Source organism: Alexandromys fortis, unplaced genomic scaffold (assembly GCF_014885135.2).
Source record: "Alexandromys fortis isolate MF-2015 unplaced genomic scaffold, M_Fortis_MF-2015_v1.1 scaffold_206, whole genome shotgun sequence".
NCBI classification, from domain to species: domain Eukaryota; kingdom Metazoa; phylum Chordata; class Mammalia; order Rodentia; family Cricetidae; genus Alexandromys; species Alexandromys fortis.
Window position 1 is genome coordinate 988,454 of NW_026068097.1, and position 6,133 is coordinate 994,586.

Here is a 6,133-nt window from a genome sequence, read left to right on the forward strand (position 1 = left end):
GAGTGACCAGAATAGGAGAATCCTGGGAAGAGGAAAGGAAGAGATGCAGTCTCGAGCCAGATACAGAGGAATCAAGATGAGAACGCTGCACTAAGAAAAGATACCAAGCCACATTGGTAGCATAGAGAAGAATTATGGGTTAATTAAAGTTATAAAAGTTGGTTAATAATAAGCCTAAGCTAATAGAGCAAACAGTTTATATTTCATATAAGCCTCTGTGTTTATTTGGGACTGAACAGCTGCAGGACTGGGTGGGACAGAAACTTCCATTTACACCCATACTCTTTCACTGTCACCTATCCACTGGCTCACATCTTCACAGACCTCCTCTAATTGCCTAAAAATTTCCTGTTGTAAATGTAATTTCTTTCCTAAAGATTATATTGTACTAGATAAATGGAGTAGGACGCAGACAAATCCACACACCTAGAAATCAAAATGATTCAGTGATAAAAAATAAATAAATAAAAATAAAAGCAAATGCTTTTTACCTGAGGTCCCAAGTTCAATCCTTGGAACCACAGAATTGAAAGAGAGAACCAAATCCCAAAAGTTGTCCTCCACATATGCAGCATTCCCTGCCCCCAAAATACACACACACACACACACACACACACACACACACACAATCATGAAACACAGCAGGTTTTCAGCAAACATTTACTGGCATCTAAATTTAACGAAGTACTGAATAGAAACAGCAACAGGAAACTTGACCAAACCCCAGGAGGACTGCTAAGGGCCTTGAGCAGGAGTCTCAAGACAACAAAAATCGGGTTTGTTCAAGAGGAAAAGGGTGAGGAGGCCTGGGACCTAACTTTGAGGCCTACTGTGAAGAAGCAATGCTCCTGGGCCACTGATGCTGTGCCCATGGCTTGTTCCTCCATTTTCAAGGAGGAGCTCCAACCCAGCAGCTCCTTTGAAGCACATTGCATATCGTAGTGCTCGGAGCTGAAATCGATCTGCAGCAGTGACTCAGAGGCAGACAAGCAGTGCAGTCACAGATCTCTGTCTGCATTCCCAATTTGCCTGCTCAGGTTCTCGCCTTGTTAATGTTATTTACCAAGGCCTATGGTCCTAATGGTTTTCCCAGCCCTTGCAGGAGCCCTCCAGCCAATATCCCTGTATGTATGTCACTTCTTGTCACTGCCTCTGAATTCAACAGATTCTGGCAGCCTGTCTGCAGACCTGCTTGCTCACTCTGGCAACCCAAGAGCCTGGAATATAGCCTAGTGTCCCCAATCCTATCCCTCCCACAACAGACCCCAACCCTACACCTTCCCAGAACACAACCCAGCACTATCCCTTCCCAAAACAAAGCAGAGAGCTGAATGGCTCAAAACTAAACAGCTCCTCCGTCTTCTAGGGCAAGAAATGGAATAACCTGTCACCAACAGTGCTGCAGCATGGACTTGTGCTACTAGCATATGTGACCAGAGGTTCCAGCAGTGACAGAATGGGGCAAGGGGCAAAATCACCAGAAACATGGGGATAGGGAGATTTAGAGCCAACATTTGGAAAGCTTATTCTTGCTTGTGCTCGTGTCTGTTCTTCCCAAATACTTTGATAACTAAGGGTTTTCGTGTAGCCCCCTCAGTGAAATCCAGGTCACAGAGAAGGGCTCCCAGGATATGGAGAGCAGGTAGAGGTTTGGTATCACCTGTGGCACCACTTGTGGCATTAGAGCGCCCCCACGATACTCTGAGACCAGAAACAGAACAGCACGTGGGATGGCTTTCTGGAGCTTCAGAGCAGCCTGTAAACTGTAAGGCAGTCAGCTAGGAGAGCAGCCTGTAAACTGTAAGGCAGTCAGATAGCTGCAGGACTAAAGTGCTGTTTGGCTCCACCCACGCAACATGTTCGCCCCACCTGGCTTGACCTCTGAAGGTATGTGTTTCAGTACCAAACAAACCAGTAACAAAGCAGCCGCTTTACCATGAACAACATCAGGAACTTATGATTAGTAGCATCTCACTAGTGTTCCCATCCAACCTTGGCTCTAAAATCCTGGAACTACCCACCTTAGCCATGCTTTTAGATCAGGAAGAAGAGCTGAGTCCCAAGAATTTGACCCCCAAAAACTAGAGGGATACCCAATGACCCCAGGATACCCACTCCTCTGGCTTCTCTCTGGTTCCATCATTCCAGGAGAAATTGGAAGGACTTGAATGTGGCATAAGATCAGGTTATGAAATCAAGTTGGCATTTAAATGACCTAACAACAAATTGTTCAATTTAATTTGCTTACTCAATCCAATAAAGGAGAAACAAGAAAACCTATCTAATTAAAAACATTGATCCACAGGAACTGGCAACTCCAAAGGCCTTGCTGGAAGTTAGCACTCCAACAATGTGATACAAGGATATGAGAGAAGACAAATAGATTCTCTTCCTGCCTCCAGGAGGGCTGCAAAGGGCCCTGAAAAACTCTGAGCTCAAAAGACAAATCAATTTGTTCAGCTTAACCAGGGAAGCAAGGTAATTCTCAGAATTGTAAAGCCCAAGAAAGAATTAAATTCTTGCCCCACCCCACCCACTGGCAGCCACAGGCTCCACCAATTCCCAGACACAAACTGGGACCCTTCTTGTGGTCTTACATCTTTGCTTGGTTGGCTCCCTGGTGTGAAATTCTATCTGGTTTGACAGGCTGCATCTTTCAAGACCAGTATAAGATTTTCAGGAAAAAGTAAATATGTCCACAGAACAAAATAGTCACGGTCTCAGGCTCTTTTACAGCACTCTACACTTTGAGCTACATTTAAAATGCCAAAAAATAGCAGGTCTCACAAAGCCTGGGGGGAAAAAAAACACAAGAAGCAGTAGCTATAAAGATGATGCTCTCAGCCGGGTGGCACACCTTTAATCCCAGCACTTGTGAGGCAGAGGCAGGCAGATCTCTGTGAGTTCGAGGCCAGCCTGGTCTACAAGAGCTAGTTTTAGGACAGGCTCTAAAGCTACAGAGAAACCTTGTCTCCAACGCCCCCCCCCAAAAAAAAGATGATGCTCTCTCCCCCAGATGCTGCTCCTACTAGATCTTCCATAGGAATGGTCCTGGTTCTAATCTCAGAGCTGAGACCATTCCTTAACTGTGCAAACCTTTTAGCCCCACGTGCATCTTCATGGTTACCCTTCCCATTGAGGCCAGCTATCGCTGGCTTGCTGAAGGACCCTTAATCAGGACTAGATTGTCCTTCCAGGGAAATGTCCAATTCAAAGAGAAGCAAAATCACTTAATATTTGGCAGCTCCGTTCCTTTCAGAGGAAAAGTGACCTGCAAGTGAACCCATAGCCAGTATGGCACATCATTCCTCCTGCTGGGACCAGATGGCATCCCAACCCTGCTTATCCCTGCTTCTTGTTCTGGTTGAAGAACTCTGCCTTCAGCAGAGCCCTCCAGAGCTTAAGTAAAGCAACAGAGAGACACACCACAATACACAACAAAGAAGGCTACAGGCTGGAAATATTAATTCCCCAGAGATCTCTCCTTAAAGAAGAAAGGGGGAGAAAGTTACCAATACCCATGAGCACTAGCAAGAGGAATATACATCTACTTTTAAGAGATAAAATGAAGTTTTGGAGAGAAGGTGACTTTAAGAGGTGGCCTTAAAGACAAAAATGTTTCAGGCAAAGATTGGAAGCAGGGAATAGGAGTAAGCTGAATACCTTGTAGAAGTATTGGGATAGGCCATGGAATGCCCAGGAGTTGTGTGTGGATAGAGCACACCCAGGACTGAGAACAGGCAAAGAAATTCAGTGGAGAAAGAAGAGGAAGTCAGTACCTTAAGACTCTACCAGCATTTCCAGTTAGAGACACTGACATTCCAGCGGCTGCTCTAGACCCTAAAGACACAGTGGGAAAACAACAGTAATGCTTATCTTGGGATGCTGATATGATGGGTGCCGCGTACTAACAAGGAAAGTCAAACAGGATAGCATGACTGAACACCATGGAGGAATTGGGATTCTTTTCATGTAGAGTCCTACAGGGAGAAGAACCAATCTTGGGAAGACTCAGAAGATGGAAGAGCAAGTATGAGGCTCCAGAGGCAGAAAGAAGCTTGGTGTGGATGAGGAATCAAACAGAGACTGAAAGCCTGGGGTGGAGAGAAGTAGGTTGTAGAAAAGTCAGCAGTGTCAGAGACCCTGGCAGGGCCATATCTATTAGAACTGGAGACATGAAGAGGAGTACAAGTAAAAGAGGTTCTGGGAAAGAGACTGTTCCAGCAGCCGTGTGAGGCCCTGAAGGCACCACCTAACTGTTAAAGTCAAGCCTGGTGTGGTGCGGTGTGGTGGTGGTGGTGGTGGTGTGTGTGGGTGTAATAGAGGGGGATGTGACAAAGAACCCACCACATTTTCTTGATGTTGGTGTGCCCTCTGGTGGCTGGGTTTCTTGTTTGTGCCTTGAGTACTTCCTTGGCCTCTCTCCGAGGAAGAATGTGACAAGTGGTTTATCTTTCAGCATCCGGCTAAGGAACAGATAGCTTAATGCTGCAGATGCTGGAGCTCAGTTCGGGCCAGGATGGGATGGCAGTCTGTAAGAGAGGCAGGGGCCAGCAAGGGCCAGACACAAAGGGAAGCAGTGGGAGGCACTGGGGGCTTTTGTTTCTATAGAAAGTCACCAATACAAAAGAAATTTGATGACCATGTATGAATGTGACAAATTATTATTGGTGGATATTTTCAGAGCAAAACAAAACCATTCCAATTTAAACATTTGTAAATTAAGAGCAGAGAACATCAGGTTGTACTGAATAAACACAGCACATAATGGAAAACGTACTTCTGTTCCTACACTACAATCAGTTACAGGAGAGAGGCGGGGGTGCCGGCCAGCAACAGGCAGCAGAGAGTCACGATCTTGCTGAGAGAACAGAGGAGAGGGGGTGGATAGGGCTTGGTCAGAAATAGACACTGTCTGACTAGGCTGACGTCCAAAGACTCACCGGCTGTCTGCAGTGTGTCCAAACAGACGCACAAACACAAATAACAACTCTCTCTCTCTCTCTCTCTCTCTCTCTCTCTCTCTCTCTCTCTCTCACACACACACACACACACACACACACACACAAGATTAAGAGAACATAGAATTTGAAGCACAGCAAAAAGTGGTGGACGATTAAATACAAGGGTGTCTGGGGAAAGAGAAGCTGAGCCCTAAAGTCTGTGCCTTAAACCCGGTGAAGCAGAGGGGCACCATGCTTTGTCAAACCAAGTAGCTGTGAGGCATGATTAAAGGTGAACCAGACTCCGTAAAGAAACTATCACTTTCTTGCCGATAAGAAGGCAAGCATTTTCAATACAGCTATCCACCTGTTTCTGGCACCAGTGATCTTCTGAGCTTACAAGAATAACAACTGTAGGTTCCAGCACTTGGTAAAAAATGAATTTGGTGCAGCCTTAGCAACAAGCATCATGGCAAGACGCTGCCTAGGGCTCCAGGGGCTCCTCCTCAGCTTGGCTGCATCTCTCTTAAGCTGGAGAATTTAGAGTCTTTTTCCAGCACAATACCAGAACTGAGAAGCCATATACACACAAAGTAGTGACCCTTCACCAGTGCCATCTCCCTACTGCCACCTCCGTGGGCCCAGGACCTAAGTCTGTGTGACATTCCTCCAGGTAAGACTTCCTCTAGCTAAAGCTTCCTGCTATAGGCCAAGGTATAAGCCAAGAAACTGCATTAAATTTAAAAGAAATACAGTTAAAAGAATTAAAATTCATACATTGAAATACACAGTCAGAAGAGTAAAAAGACAACTTGAGGGAGAGAAAACACATTTGCAAATGTGGTAAAGAGTTAATATCTATAATATATAAATGATATTACAGTTTGATGACTCAAAAGTGGTCAAAGAATTTGAAACGATATTTTTCCAAAGAAGACATCCAAATGGCCAGCAAATGTGTGAAAAAAACTGCACAGATTCATAACTCGTAAGAGAAAGGCAAGCCACACTAAAATAAAGAACTGTCTCGCGCCCAGTAGAAGGGCTCATATCCAAAAACTGAAAATAAATGTTGGTGAGGATGTGGAAAATTTGGAAAACTGAACAAGCGTGGCAGTACCTAAAAATGAAAGAAACCACAGGACCCAATAATTTCTCTTCCAGACATGTGTCTCCCCAAAGGAAATAAA